Source organism: Dryas octopetala, chromosome 9 (assembly GCF_963921425.1).
Source record: "Dryas octopetala chromosome 9, drDryOcto1.1, whole genome shotgun sequence".
Taxonomy (NCBI): Eukaryota; Viridiplantae; Streptophyta; class Magnoliopsida; order Rosales; family Rosaceae; genus Dryas; species Dryas octopetala.
Genome location: NC_141374.1, coordinates 4,915,082 through 4,931,927, shown reverse-complemented (window position 1 = coordinate 4,931,927; position 16,846 = coordinate 4,915,082). Strand labels below are relative to the sequence as shown.

The window sequence follows — 16,846 nt, the reverse complement described above, 5'->3', positions numbered from 1 at the left end:
AATGTATAGGTCTGTGCAGCTAGCTATTCATTCAAAGTCTCTTTACTTTCCTAATGATATTTTGTAGATGATCTCCATGGATGTAAATGTAGGAATGAATAAGGAATCGAAAGAGTTTGCTGGGAAGCTGTTTGATGCTGTGTCTTGAAAGCACGGTATCAAAAGCGATTCCATCAACAAGGACCAGTTGAAGGAGTTTTGGGACCAAATCTCTGAGCAGGGCTTCAACTCTAGGCTTGAAACTTTCTTTGACATGTAATAACTTATTCTTAATCAACCCCCAGTTGTTGTTTTTTGGTTTTGAGAGTTTCTAAGAGAATTAAGTGGTGATTAATTACTAATTAAACATGTAAAATTTTTCAGGGTTGATAAAGATGCAGATGGCAGAATCACAGTAGAGGAGGTCAGAGAGGTATGGCATATCCAACATGTGTTTGTTAACTAATCCTGGCTACCATGTGATTTTTGTGTTGGTCTGTCAGAGTGACATATTCCAAATCAAATTGGTGAATTGTGAGTGCAGATTATGAGCTTCAGTGCCTCTGCCTACAAACTCCCAAACATCCAAAATCAAGCAGAGGAATATGCAGCATTGATCATGGAAGAGTTAGATCCAGCAAATCTGGGATACATCATCGTAAATAATTTAAAAGAAGACCATTGAATTAATTCCATCGTTTCTCTTCTTCAAAATCTTACTTTAAGATTCTAAAATTCTTATGAGACTGTGGTGAGAGGAAGAGAAAGCCGGAACTTGAGCAAAATGCTGAGCTAGAAGCTCAAGCCCACAAGAGAAAACAACCCATTAAGGAGGTGGTGTAGAAGCACCAAGTACTTCTTACAAAACAATTGGAAGAGAGTTTGGGTAATGGCACTGTGGTTTGGGGTTATGGCAAGCCTATTCACCTACAAGTTTGTGCAGTATCGAGAAAAGGCTGCATATGAGGTAATGGGGCATTGTGTCTGCATGGCCAATGCCGCAGCCGAGACACTCAAATTCAACATGGCTCTCATTCTGTTACCAGTCTGCAGAAACACCATCACTTTGCTCAGGAACAAGACCAAATTGGGTGTCGTCGTTCCCTTTGATGATAACCTCAATTTCCACAAGGTGATAGCTGTGGGGATTGCAATTGGAGTTGGTGTGCACGCGATTTACCATTTGGCATGTGATTTCCCACACCTTATTCACGCAAGCAGTGACAAGTACGAGCTGATAAGCCTTTTTTCGGGAAGGAACAACCTTCGGATTATTGGTACTTTGTTAAGTCAGTGGAAGGAGTAACTGGGATTGTTATGGTAGTGTTAATGGCAATAGCCTTTACATTAGCTGCCCCTTGTTTTAGAAGAGGTAAGCTCAACTTGTCTAAACCTCTGAAGAAGCTCACTGGCTTCAATGCCTTTTGGTATTCCCACCACCTCTTCATCATTGTCTATACCTTGCTGGTTATCCATGGTGTTCACCTATACCTCACCAAGGAATGGTACAAGAAAACGGTTAGAACCTTCTTAATTACCTCATATTTTGATCACCCTTTTAATTTGCTAATTCATCTTTCGATTAATTGTTTGATTTTATATATGAACTTTTCTATAATATGAAATTTTGCCTGGAATTGACAGAGCTGGATGTACCTGGCTGTTCCACTCACTCTTTATGCTGGAGAAAGATTGGTTTGGGCACTCAGATCCAGTATCAAGCCAGTTAAGATACTAAAGGTGAACAACTTGATCATATATAGCTCTATTATTCATATCATATTATAATATCTTTATGTTTATACTGGGGACATGTTAAATTATAAAAAGGGCCAAAATGAAAACCATCTGATTGTTCCTTTCTTAATTATTCTGGATTAGGTGGCTCTTTATCCTGGAAATGTGTTGGCAATTCATATGTCAAAGCCTCAGGGCTTCAGATACCATAGTGGCCAATACATGTTTGTTAATTGTGCTGCTGTCTCACCATTTGAATGGTAATTGAGCATCCCTTCAAATATTCTTAATGATGATTCATTATTATGGATTAAGTAGACTCATTTCAAAATGTATGGTACGTCCTTACAATCCAACAACATAATATATCAAACTCTTTGATATGAGAGCAGTTCACTATTTTCTACACTTTTTTTTCATGTATTTTCTTATGTTGCTAAGTACTTGGTTGTTGACATGTCAAAAGGCACCCATTTTCCATCACTTCAGCCCCTGGGGATGACCACCTCAGTGTTCATATTCGAATTCTTGGAGATTGGACCAGACAACTTAAAACGGTGTTCTCACAGGTGTGTTTCTGGTTTGCAAAACTTGCATACTTCAGCTAGATTTTGCTTGAGCTAGGAATCAGTTTTATGTATCAGAAGTTTGTATAAAGCATCAACCACAACATCATCGAGCTGTATTTAAAGTTGTCAAATTATGTGGTGCCAAATTGCATGGTTTGCTTATAGGGAACGAAAATAATAAGATACTGCTTTGGTACAGAAAGCCATGCTGATCATATATGTATATATATATATATGGATACACTTGAATACCACAATTTAAAATCCAAATGGGCAGCTAATCTTCTTCTATTGGTTTGTTTAGTTATGCCAACCACCTCCTAGTGGGAAAAGTGGACTCCTCAGAGCTGATTGTTTGCAAGGAGACCACTTAGAGTAAGTAAATTTAACTAATTAAGGATTAATGCTCCATCAAAATAGTTTAACAGACCAACATGCATTTCTTCATGGGTAAAAATTATAATTTTTTTTTTTACCATGAAAAGAGAAGAAAATTAATTTGTTATTGTTCAGGTGCAGTGTCCAGTTGTCAATCTGGTCAGTGACTAACATAGGCAGATTAAAAACTTCCCACAGTTGCATACTGGCCAGTGAAAGTGTTTGTCATGTACTTGCACATACAGTCAAGCCACCCCATCATCACAAACTACTTTATATATATGTGTTTCAGTATATACACTATATACTACTTTCAGAACAAAGGAAGATAAAGTAGACTATTAATGTTGAATGCATTTTATAGATATTAGATAGGGACATCTAACAAACATCTATGCAGTGGATTTTGATGGGCAAGATTGTAAAGTGATTAGAGATGTCATTTTTCTCTGAAGCAGAAGATTCTGTGTGGCTTTAGATATTCATTTTTGTATTCATTATTGGATGAGAAAGTGGCTTGGTGTCTATTAATGATAGTAACCTAATGGGTTTTCTTTTCTGCTATGATGGTTATTATAATTGAGCAGCTTTCCCAGAGTGCTGATAGATGGACCCTATGGAGCACCAGCTCAGGACTACAAGAAATATGAAGTGTTGTTGCTTGTAGGGCTGGGAATTGGGGCAACCCCAATGATAAGTATTTTGAAGGACATAGTGAACAACATAAAGGCCATGGAGGAAGAAGAGGAGGACAATGCCTGAGAAAATGGGATAAGTGAGAGAAATAGTAGTACCAAGGCAGTAACACCAAACAGAACAAAAGGAGGTGGTTCAGGTTCAGGTTCAGTTGGGGTCCATAACTTTAAGACCAAGAGGGCTTACTTTTACTGGGTGACAAGAGAGCAAGGGTCATTTGACTGGTTTAAAGGGGCTATGAATGAGGTGGCGGAATTGGACCACAAGAGAGTGATTGAGTTCCACAATTACTGCACCAGTGTTTATGAAGAAGGTGATGCACGCTCTGCTTTCATTGCTATGCTTCAGTCCCTCAATCACGCAAAGAATGGCGTTGATATCGTCTTGGGCACTCGTGTCAAGTCCCATTTCGCCAAGCCCAACTAGCGTGAGGTCTTCAAGCACATCACACTTGATCACACCCATGCTAGAGTTGGTGAGTTCCCTACACCCTAAACTTCCATAACTTTATTTTGCGTCTAATCTTATACTTACAACATTTACAAATCATATCGATATCTCTAACAATTCTACGAGAAATTAATAATATATATTAAAGAGATCACACTTTTAATTTACATTATAAACCACGTAATAACTGATGTAACAAACTAACAACTAGTCACATAATAAGTTCACTAGCTAATATTGTATTAAAAATGAGATCCTTTTAGCATTGCTCATGAGAAATGGGTAACTAAATTCCATCTCTTTAAGAGATATACGTATATTCTCTTTCTATTTTATACTTAAAAACATGTTATACCATTGCCTTTATGTGCCTGATGATAGTATTTTTTTTTTTTCCTTGGACTGATCCATGATGGTACCTTTTGTTGTGTTGTTCACATTTATTTTGTCGTTTCTATTAAAAATAAGCAACATGAAAATCACTGCTTGGACAATATTAAACTAAGTGGTGGTTCTTTTGCTGTTGGGGATGAGAGATCATATAGATGATTAAACAATTAAAATATCCATGTCTAATCATTCATTTACCAGTTAATCAGGATTTAAGGGTTTCTGTGTGTGTGTTGTGCAGGGGTATTCTACTGTGGGCCACCAGCGCTTACGGAAGAGCTACGTCAGCTAGCTTCAGATTTCTCTCACAAGACCACCACCAAATTCGAATTCCATAAAGAAAACTTCTGATGATAACAATTACACAAAGGAGAGAGGAGAGCAACAAAGTCAATTCCTCTGAGACTCCCACCACTTTCTCTCTATCATTTACAAGCAAAAAGATAGACATTCTTCATGCTTTATGTAAATTTTCACAATCTTAATTTATCTTATCCTCTGCTTTACATATATGAATAGAAATCTAACACTTGAGCAGTGGGTTGGAACTTGAATGTAGATATGGAGGAGAATAAGGTGGTGGTTTGTGAGTTGTGACAGTAACAACAGCCTCGTGACCCTCATGTATGCCCTGTTTGATGTGGCCCATTAGGGGTATAACAGTCATTTTCTATTGTAAAAGTCACAGGATGGTGAGAGATATGCAGAGTTGTGCATGGCATGTTGTAAAATGAGTGACTATCTACTATTAGTCTGTTACTATTAGGTAAGCTAAGGCATCGTTTATTTGCTTCTTACTTTCGGACTTTTACATAGAAGTGAAATGTCTTTTAAGTTATACATAATTAATGTCTAACACAGTTATATATATATATATATATATATATATATATAAGAAGTGTGTATAGCAACAACTAATGTGACAGAATTGAATATTGTGTATTGCATGCAGCTCTGTATATATGGCCCAGATCCAACATTCAGTGTGCCCAAAAAAGGGGTAGGGGTTGTTCAATATTGTTGATACCAAAGTATGATGGTGATCAATCATCCTATGGGCTTGCCAGTTTGATAGCAAATTGGCAATGCAAAGGCCCAATCACTCAGGACTCAGAAATGTTCAATGGATGCTCCCAGTTTGATGGCAAATTTGCAACGCAAGGTCCGCTCAGGAAACCAAAATGACATGCCATGGTGGGGCTTGCTCTTGATTATCCAAAGTATGAAAATTGATTAACAAAAATAATGTTAAGGAAGACTTTCATTTAAGTTCTTTAATTTTACAATTTGCTGACTAAAATCGTATGTCTTTTAAAATTTTAACTAAAGTCCAATAATATTGTAATCATTTTATATTACAAAATATTGGTTCATTAGTTTCTAATTTTTTCACACATACCAAGCGCCAAGCGCCGAGTGCTCGGCGGCTATTTTTTAGTGTTCGACAATGCATTTTTACTTCTTCATCAAACTCTGGTTTGTCAGATTTATATTATATTTTAACTCTGAGATTTTGGGCAGAGTTAAAACCTAACATGCAGCCTACACAAACCTCATTTTATATCTTAGGAAGGTATGAGGTGAACCAGTACCTATACCCTCAAAAATTAAAAAAATAATGACATATTTCTTTGACAAGACAATGGTCAAAGGGTATTATTTAGAAAAAAATAAGGGTTTTATTTGAAAAAAAAACAAAGATCATAAGTTTTTTTTTTAAATAAGAAATGTTAGAAGGATTAAACTCTAATTTTTCTTAATTTTTTTAATTATAAAACTGAGAGACGAGTTGTCATCTTATTTCTCTGCCTCCTTGTCTTCCACGGCTCCCCTCCCTTTATATAAGTGGTCACTGTGTGAAGAAAATAATTGAGAATTCCAACTTCAGACCGAGAAATTATTGTGTGTGATTATAACCCTAATTTGGTGGTATGGTCAATCCATTACAATTATAACACATGTACAATTATTAATAGAGTTCATTAAGTACAAGGTACTGATAACTTTTTAAATTAACCAAAAGTACCCAAAGAAAAATAATTACTCAAATCCCACCTTCTACTTACTTGCAGCCCACCCACCCCCCCCAAAAAAGCCAAACAAAAAACACCCGACACAAAGACAAAAAAAGACACAAAAATACGGAAAATACCAATTGATTAGCATGGTATGTGCAAAACAAAATTTAAAACCATTTATATTTGCCATGTAACAAAACACAAGGGTAAACTTGAAAAATATTGAAACTGAACTGATCAGAAAATTGAAATTGTGAACTGAAACTACATCAAAAAACTGAAACTGCATAAGAAAACTGAAACTACATCATATAACTGAAATTGCATCAAAATAATAACCAAATCTCAGTCAATTTAAAATCAAAATAATCCACAACTATTTTGGTGAATGAACCTCAGCTTCATGGCGAATAAACCTCACCATCTGCTAGATCAGCTTGGAGCTAGACATCGGTGTCGTTCATTTTCACTGATCTAGGAATTGAATCAGAGAAGATTGAAGGAACTTCACCATCTGCTAGATATGCTTAGAGCTAGACATCGGCGTCGTTCATTTTCGTTGATCTTGGAATCGAATCGGATAAGATTGATGACTCTCTGTGACTCTGTCGGGTGGTGGACGATCGGAGGCCAATTTTGAGCTCAGGACGACAAGAGGAAGAAGATGGAAGGGGTCTGGTGCCTCGTTGACACCGCCGAAAATGGCAAATTGCCGGCAAGCAAGCTCGGCTCTGCCTAGGTTCTCTATGTCACTATCATCGCGTTCTATGCGTGATCGAAGGCTAGGGAAGGGAGAGGAAGGAAACAATCAGTATCATCCCCTTCAGTGTCATCCCTTCTGGATCCCTTTCACCAAGTTCAAGATCCTACTAGTGTTGTAAAGCTCACAGAACTACAAAACGAATTTTTTTGAATTGTATCAACCTTATATATGAAGAAAAATAATAATAATAAAAATGGATAGAGGTTGAGTATGTTGAATTCTGGTCTATAAAATGGATAGAGGTGTCTAAAACAATAAAAATGCTTAAATAAGAATGTTGGTTTCATGAATACTTAGATTTTCTTCATTTTCACTTCTGGTTGGCAATTAAGTAGATGTAATTTTGACTACCATGGCTTTTGGAGGTTGAATATGATTGGTTTCCTTTTACACAGTAAAGTGACCAAAAAAAGGTTTGAAAGGGAACATCAGCATTCAGCAGTTTCAAACAACCTATAAGGCCTAGCTAGATTGCAATGAGAGATTTTTTTTTTTTTTTTTTGGGCCATCTCAATGAGAGATTTAAGTATATGTGCACAGATCATGTATTCAAGCCTATGTAACAGAACTCTAATTTGCAGGAAAATGCTTATGCTAGGGCCACCACTTCATCCAATTAGTTTTTATTAGTTTCCTGCAACAAGCAAGACAAGGCAAAATGAACAATTTCTAGTTCAATATTATTTGTAACTTCCAAGAAAAAGCAATGCAATATCTCATCTCATACTTCCTTTGCTCACCATTCAAAATAGTACTATAAAAATTTGCACTACTAGAATATTTCCTTTCTATAGCAGCCAAAAAATGCTATAAAATGGTTTTTACAGCATTTTGTCAAATGCTATGTTAGACCATGCTATAGAAAGGTTTTTATTTTTTATAGCATTTATGCCTTGCTATGAAGAAATGCTAGGAAATGTTATTTATAGCATTTTTTTAATGTCGTTAAAAGATGCTATTAAATACTATTCATAGCATTTATCAAATGCTATTTTGAAAAGATATCATAGGTTTTACATAGCATTTATCAAATGCTATTTATAAATGCTATAAATATTTGTAGTAATGCTATTTATATTGCAAATTGAGTAATCAATGGCCTGTGGAACAGAGCAAAAATCAATCTTCTTAAATTTCTTTTTTTATATATTGATAAGACCTCCCTTTTAGAGAAAATGTTAGCAAAAGGACTATAAATATACCCCTATTTTTAGTTGAGGATCCCGATTTCACTTTGATTCAATTAAGGACTATAATTTTTCAAATGGCTCAATCAAGTACATTCCGTCATGTCTGTCACATTTACCGTTACGAATTGGTCACGTGACCCTCACGTGACTAATTTATAAGGGCAAAAAAGTCTTTTCTCCCCTCCTCTCCCCTCCCCCCTCTCTTTTCTCTCTGCCCCCCAGCCAGCTCCCCCTCCCCGTCACAGTCATCCATCCCCGCCCCCTCCTCCCCCTATACCATCGCCATCCCTCCCCCTCCCCCACCAGTCCCAGCCCAGCCCTGGCCCCATCCAGCTCCACCACCCCAACCCAGCCCAGCCCTGGCCCCGTCGCAAAACCCAGTCAAACCCAGTCAAACCCACCCCCAGCCCCGTCCACCACACCCAGCCGCACTAAGTGGGCAATGCCTGCTAGAAGCTCTACTGCCTGGAGCACGGCATCCAGCCCAACGGCCAGATGCCGAGCGACAAGACCATCGGCCGCGACGACGACACCTTCAACACCTTCTTCAGCGAGACTGGCGCTGGCAAGCAAGTGCCCCGCGCCATCTTCGTCGACCTCGAGCCCACTGTCATCGACGAGGTCCTCACGGGCACCTACCGCCAGCTCTTCCACCCTGAGCAGCTCATCAGCGGCAAGGACGACGCCGCCAACAACTTCGCCCGCGGCCACTACACCATCGGCAAAGAGATCGTCGATCTCTGCCTCGACCGCATTCATAAGCTCGCTGACAACTGTACCGGTCTAGGGTTTCCTCATCTTCAATGCTGTCGGTGGAGGAACCAGATCGGGTCTCGGCTCGCTTCTCCTGGAGCATCTCTCCGTTGATTACGGAAAGAAGTCTAAGCTTGGATTCACTGTGTAGGGGGAGGGATGGCGCGTAGAGATATGAGAGATGGCGCCGGGGCTGGGTGTGACTGGGTTTTGCGACGGGGCCGGGGTTGGGTTGGGGTGGTGGAGCTGGATGGGGCCAAGGCTGGGACGGGTGGGGGAGGGGGGGATGGCGCGCAGAGATACAAGAGAAAAGAGAGGGGAGGGGAGGGGAGGGGAAGGGAGGGAAGGGGAGAAAAGACTTTTTTGCCCTTATAAATTGGTCACGTGACCAATTTTTAACAGTAAATGTGACAGACATGACGGAATGTACTTGATTGAGCCATTTGAAAAATTATAGTCCTTAATTGAATCAAAGTGAAATCGGGATCCTCAACTAAAAGTAGGGGTATATTTATAGTCCTTTTGCTAACATTTTCCCTCCCTTTTATAATGTTACAATCAATGTTGAGGGAAAAGCTAAAACCCTACTACAACTAGAACGACAACAAGCGTTTCCAAACAAGAACAAGAAAGAAAAGACATCCAAGCATAGAAAACATTACTGCTGACAAGTGAACACAACTACAAAAACAAATTATGCTTTTGCTTTTCCAGCCTGGAGAGATTGTATCCTCTGTTGCACTTTTAAATCTGCAAAATAACATATCCAATAGAAGCAACTTAACTCACACACAACATGCACTTCCACTCCAATCCATGCCACAAACACTCGTAAACCAAGAACTTCAAGTATAACATCCATCAGCTTGACAGCTTCAATTTCATTCTAAATGCTTCCAGCTTCAGTGTGAGCTGTACATGTAGCTTGCTGTCTACAACCTGAATAAAAAGAAAATAATCAATTCCAAACTACCTAAAGATTTATGTGAAATTTAGTATCTGAAAAATTATGCGGAACATAAATAGTACTTGAAGGTCACATTGTCTTGGGAATCCCAGCCATTGCAACTTTGAGGCTTGCAATCTTTCTGCAATTTTCACGGATATTAACAATCATTTCGGCATATATGTAATTCTCTCGAGACACTTAAAAACGAAAATCGAAGCATTGCATATATATAAAAGAAAGTAAAGCACACTAATGATAAACCATACACATGCAAAGGGAGTAGCTATTTGGCTGGTGATTGAATGAATCTACCATTAAAGATTTTGCATAAAACTAGACCTTGATTGGTGTTAAAGAGAGGTTATAAGAAAAGCTGCACTACTCTAACTGCAGTAAGAAATATATTCATAACTCTTAAATTTTATTTTTGTTTGACTTTAATTTAGCCGTATATTATAAATCTGTTTTTTTATTTGACTTTTAATTTTAGCATTATATTTAAAGGTCGTATCAAGTAAGTGGCACAACTGCTTATTGAAGAATCTCTCCAAGCAAGCTTGCGGGTTTTCACGTGTCAACCATCCTACCCTAAGGATTGACCAAACCACCACCAGCTTTGGCAAGTAAGCTCAGCTCGACATGATCTTCTTCATGATGATGAACTTCGAGAGGCTCGACGCTGCGCACGGCGACAGAGTCGTCGCCGACGTCCAGAGTGACCTCCACGTAAGCTTCTTCGTCGGTGGTACTAATGACGGGCTTGCCAGCTATGTGGAAGTTGGAGCTCTTGTTACCTGCTCTCTGGTTCAGAGGTCCACTCAGTGGACCGCTGTAATTCGCCGCCATTCTTTCGCTTCCATTAATGATCACTGTGTGTGAGTAATAGTATGCTCCTCCTCCAACCTCTTGATCTGTTCCCATTTTCTACATGACCACACAAACTTCTTCTTCAGAGAAGTTTGATAAGCTCTAAGGTAAGTGAAGCTTCTCAAAAAAAGAAAGACCAGTATAAAAGTGAATACAGGGGTTTTGGAATTAGTTAGGTTCTGTTTCTTCCATTCCTCTGTGTCTTAGTGGTTGGAGTGTATGCTTGCTCCAAGTGCAAGGCCTCACAGCGTAACACACAAATAGGGAAAATTAGAGTTAGCTCTAAAAAAAAAGAACTCCACCAGAGAATTGAGAGAGTTCTCAAGGTTTTCTGATTAAAATAATAGTTTATTATAATAACTTTAATAACTATAGTTTTAAATTTGTAATGTTATATATAATTTTAAAAATTTATTATTTATGGTATTACATAGTTTACACTATTATTCTTTGCTAAATTATATGATTATAGTATTATATAATAATTTAATAAGTATATTAATAATTTTAGAAAATTAGGATTAAATACTAAATCCCAATAATTTTTTGATATAACATAAAGACCATATAATATTTTAATTGAACTACCAAATTTAAATGTAGTTTTTTAGATTAGGTCACAAATATGTTAGCCCCTTTGATTTGAGTATTTTCCATTTGACATTTTTATCCCTTGGCTCATATATGATGAGTGTTAGTTAAAATTTATAAGATTTTGACAAAATTGCCCTTGAAGCTTTTATATTATCTTGAAAATTTGCTAATGTAGTCTCAACTTCACATTTAGTTATGACTGTACGACATTCACAACTTCAAATTTAGTTGTGACTGAACGACAGTTACATCTAAGTTGTGCGACAATCACAGATAAGTTGTGACTTAATTGAATTTTTTTTTTTAGAGAAATTATACTACAATATAGTATAAATAGGAGTTAATTACACTTACACCCCCTGAGGTTTATCGTTTTTTCACATACACCCCCTGAAATTTTAATAATTAAACTTACACCCTCTGAGATTTCAAAACTGTTACGAATAACCCCATAAAAGAAAAAGCACCAATAACAGACGTGACTATACTAACTAAAATACTAAAATACCCTTCCGGTGTTATAAGACTGTTTGGATACTATTCACCTTGTTTCCTATAACCATCGGACAAGAAAAAAAAAAAACCTCTCCATCTTCCCCTTATGAGAACTCGTTGGCAGCCCTAATCTGAAAAGAAATCTCCATCTCTTAATCACCTATTCTCAGAAGGAGTAGTTCTCTCTCTGTAGCTTTGGCATTCTACTCTTAGGCTTACTTCCTTGATTTTTCTTGGAAATTTTGGGGGAGAATTCATAGAGCTGGACTGTGTTTAATGTTAAGGATCTAAAGTTAATCTCGGGGGGTGAGTCGAAACAAAGAGAAAGAGAGAGAGAGAAAAAGTGCTTGGAAAGGTTTGTTATGAGAACGAAGCTTGATTTGTATTACTTTAGTATTATGTTTTCTCAAAATAATTGAGACACTTTCTTTTTTTGTAATTATGTTTTGCATATTACTTTAGTTTGTTAAAGTCTGCTAAGATGTAAAACAACTGTAAATAATCTTGCTCTAGTATACAAGGCTATGGTGTACGGTGTAATTCATTGTGTGGAAGAATATCAAACACAATCTTATCACTCTCTCTCATCCTCTCACAATTTAGAATGAGCTTTGATAATGCTGCAATAGCAGTCAATAAAAATCATTTTAGTCTATATTTATTTCCATAATGTGTGTTTCAGATTTTCTTGTTTATCTTGGCATATGTTGATGAACTTGGTTTATTTTCTTTTGTTATAAGAAAATGTGTCTTTTATCTAACATTGTGTGTTTTTTTTTTTTTTTTTAATTAAGAGTGACTTTGGAAGATGGGGATGTTTGAAATTGAGGTCCACTTTAAAGGCAAACATGTTGGGAAAATTGGCAGTATTGACAGTGACAAGTATTCCTTACTTGACTTGTATGATGATATTTGTTCATTATGCATTAATAAAAAGGATAATTGGCAATCTATGAAAATTTTGGTTGAGTTTAGGCACCCAAGTAATGGTGTGTTGCACCCTGAAAAATCAGATGCTGATGCTATAAACATGTTTGAGATCTTTGAGTTGCACAATAAGTTGGTATTTGATATAGATTATGGTATGAGGCCATTGATATTTGTAGACAATGTACTTGGTGATGGGGATAAGGAAGATGGGGACACATCTCTGCTAATTCAATTTTGAGAGATTGGTGAGTTTGGGTGTTTGGGTGTATGGGTTATACTAATTTTATTGAATTAAAATTTGGTTGTTTGGGAATTGGGATATTTTAACCTTGATTTGGGTTATTGTACAAGGCTAATTTTGTCATATTAAAATATATTTTTGCTGATGTCATCATTTTACTAACGGTCACTTAACGAAAGAGGTTACTTGTAACAGTTTTGAAACCTCAGGAGGTGTAAGTGTAATTATTGAAACCCCAGGGGGTATATGTGAAAAGACGATAAACCTCAGGGGGTGTAAGTGTAATTAACTCGATAAATAGAAGTCAATAATACTTTTACTCAAAATAATATATAGTATAGTGGTGTGAATTGTCTCTCTCAATTTACCAAGACAGTCACAGTTAAGTTGTGACTGGATTGATTTTTTTTTTAATACAATATAGTATAAATTAATTTAATATTTGTGATGTAATATTATTTTTATTTTTTTATTGTAGTGGCATGTAATGTAATATTTGTAAATTCTAATACCGTTTACTTTATTAATTTATTTGACTTTTCAACTAGTACTTAATATAAAATACTATTTAATTTTGGTACCTAAACTAAAAAATTATTGAAATTTAGTAGTTAAAATTAATGGACCTTAATAATTTATTAGAGTATACAAACGAAAAACCTATTAAATATGTTATGATTCACCAATTTGACAAATAAACTAGTCAGATCAGTTGGTTGAGAGTTGAAGTTTGTTGCATGAGGTCTCATATTTGATTCACAACATAACCAAAATCCTATATTTTCTTATTGAAGAAGCCAATGACTATTCGGGCCAGGCCGGCCCAAATTTCAGGCCAGATCGAGCTTCAGGCCCAATGGGCCTGGTGGGCTTCGGGCCTTGGGCTTTTTGGTGACCCCTAGCTACTAACAGTGCTGACACCGAGCTTTGCATTTGCATGACTGACCCAACAACAACTACTTCTTTTCCTATTTGTTTTGAGTAAAAGCCCAAATCTACAAATTTGGAAAATGCTCTGACAATCTTTATATGGCAAATCAGCGGCACATTCTTCTCTTTGTGGGCCCACTTCTCCTTTTGTAGGCTTTGTAGCTTTGGTTTGGTGTGTGTGGTTGTGCCAAGCCCAACTCGGCCCTGGGATCAATTTCATCCTTCATCCCCATATTCTTCTTCTTCTTTTTTTCGTTTGGGTAATGCTATCCAACTGACCATGTGAGGTGTCAGCTGATTTATGTTCAACTTTTGAGACCACCATTAAAAGCTGACCATACATTAGCTAACACCTCACATGATCATCTAAATATGGTCAATTGGGAAAGTCCAAAAAGCATTATCCTTTCCGTTCTCCATTTTTTTTTATAACACATATACATATAAAAAATAATAATACCTTTTAAATCATTGTTGTTGTAAATAACATAAATATGTGGTTGTCCATTATCATATTTATTATTTATCTTATGTATTTATCTAGAACAAATTGTATAAATAATTGAGAAAAATTCAATTTAATATAAAATAGAAGATCTTAAGGGTTTATCACTAGTCATCCAATGAATGAATTGTCCAAAAAATTGCCAGAAGTTCCTCATCAACATCCAAAAAATGCTTCCCCCAAAAAAGGTGATCAATGTACTGATATTAACTCTTATCAAGTATTTATCTTTGTTGATGTCACGCACACACACTTTATTCTATCTTGCAATGTTAATTTTCAGTTTCAAATCAGATAAGCATGCAATAACTATCCAAGGCTAATGACAGTTAATTTGAACACAACATATTAAAGTTTGACAGCTAAAAAGGTTTGGCTAGTTACTTTCTCGCCATTGTTCTCCTAATGCATAAACTAAGAGCTTCTTGGGCCTTCCTTAGCTAGTTAACCTACATGTTCCCTAGTTCAAGCTAAGGCAGCTGTTACCCATGCAGGAGTCATTAAGTTTTATGAGAACGTCAAACATGCACAACATATAAGCTTTGACTATTTCCTTATAGAGGTCGCCCAACCCCACTACCAAGAATAATCCCTTATTCCCTTGTTACTTGTGGTTTAGTGTCTTTGACTATTTCACAGCTAAACCTAACAGATAAACTAGATGCAATTACCCTAAGGTGGCCAGTCAAAGGATGCAAACAACTAGTGACGGGGGTTCTAATAGATAGTGGAAATTTAATACGCGCAAACATCAAACTAACAGACCAAGAGACGGATAAACGATTTGTTAAAGCATACGAATCCATTAATCGACCTACGACTAACATGCAAGATAGAATAACTAACCTACATAATTAAATAAAACAAATAAAAACAGAAACTAACAAATAAATAAAATCCCAATTCATGCTTGTTAACGGAAATCAGAAACGCAAAATTAAAGAAATTAAAAGCATAAACAAATGGAACTCAGCAACATGAATTGAAAGCAATAAAGAGATAACTAAATAAAATCAGATTGCAAAGATTAAATAACAACTAACTAAAATCAGAACCAAAGCCATAAACTAATTAAATTCAGAAACTTAAATTAAATAAATTCAGAAACCAATATCCAACATTAAATCTGAAACTAGAAGGGAAAAGAAAACAAAAATCAGAGGTGCAACAAATGGGGGCTGCGGCAAGGAGAGAAGAAGAAGGAGGCACCTAGCACAAGCAATTGGCTCACGGCAAGGTGAGCTTGGGCTTGCGGCAGCAGGTGGTACTTCCCTCTCACTTGTCACGCCACCCTCTCTCTAAACCTCTCTCTGAATTCGGCTCACCTTACAACAATCAAAGTCTGAAACTAAAACCCTAAAACAGCAAAATAAAACTAAGAGGGAGAGAGTGATTTCGGCTGAAGGAGGAGAGAAAAGAGTGATCTCTAAAAGTCTGAATGAGGGGGTTTAAATAGGAGAAGCCTTCCTTGAGAGGCAAGGAAGAGGAAGTTGCGGCTGGCTAGGGTTTGCTCTCCTAGTTCCTTGCGGCATCAGCTAGGGCTGGCTGCACCTTGGGCTTGCGGCATGGGCTGCTCCCTTTGGGCTTAAGTGGCTCACGCCTAGCCTAGTTAGGGTCCCTCCTTGGCGCATGGGCTGGTAGTCTTGGGCTTCCATGTTGGGCTTCAGTTGCTTGCACAAGATGGGCTAGGGTTTCACTCCATGGGCTTCCACCTTGGGCTTGTCACCTTGGGCTTGCGCATGGCCCCTTCTCTTGCTAGGGTTTGCATGGCATGCATGCGCATGCATGGCTGCCATCTACCCCCTTGCGTGTGGCTTTTGGGCTGCTAGGGTTTGGGCCCATGCATGTGCATGCATGGCCCACTTGGTTCGGCATCCATAGGGCCCATGGGCCCTCCACTTTTGACTTCCCATTTTGCCTCTCATTTCCATTTGAATTCAAATTCATTTCTTCCCTTCATTCATTTCCATGGATGTCCACCACCTTCTGAAAGCTTCTGGAACCTTGAAAAACATTTCCTGGTGCAACTAGGATTTCTTGAAAATGAGAGATTCCTTATCCATTTCGACTTCTCGTAATGACCATATTGCCCCTGGGGTCTCCTAGTGTCACTAGGACTCCTTTCCCTAGTTGGGTTAGGTTTCCTAGTTCAACCAGGATTTCCTGTTCGAATCAGGATTTCACATTTCTAGCTCCGCAATGATGGTTCTGGACTTGATGTTTCCTAGTGTGACTAGGAATCCTCATTTGACTAGGATTTCTGCACTTCTCCTGGTTTGACCAGGATTTCACTCGTTTTCCTGGTTTGACCAGGAATTCTCCCAAAATGGCTCCATTTGCTTCTTTTTCTCATTTCTGCTTCATTTGACCTGAAAACACAAAAACAAGACAAGAAACACAAAATAGCGAGTT

General features: G+C 37.5%; 1 pseudogene across 1 annotated transcript; it reads left to right on the top strand.

The window, feature by feature from the left end:
- Positions 1-92: 92 nt before the first annotated feature.
- Positions 93-4,996, top strand: LOC147273339 (respiratory burst oxidase homolog protein C-like; annotated as a pseudogene). Its single transcript, XR_015119771.1, has 9 exons — positions 93-255; positions 364-412; positions 524-1,497; positions 1,624-1,719; positions 1,861-1,976; positions 2,183-2,285; positions 2,590-2,660; positions 3,251-3,834; positions 4,441-4,996. The product of XR_015119771.1 is annotated as a respiratory burst oxidase homolog protein C-like (transcript).
- Positions 4,997-16,846: the final 11,850 nt, after the last annotated feature.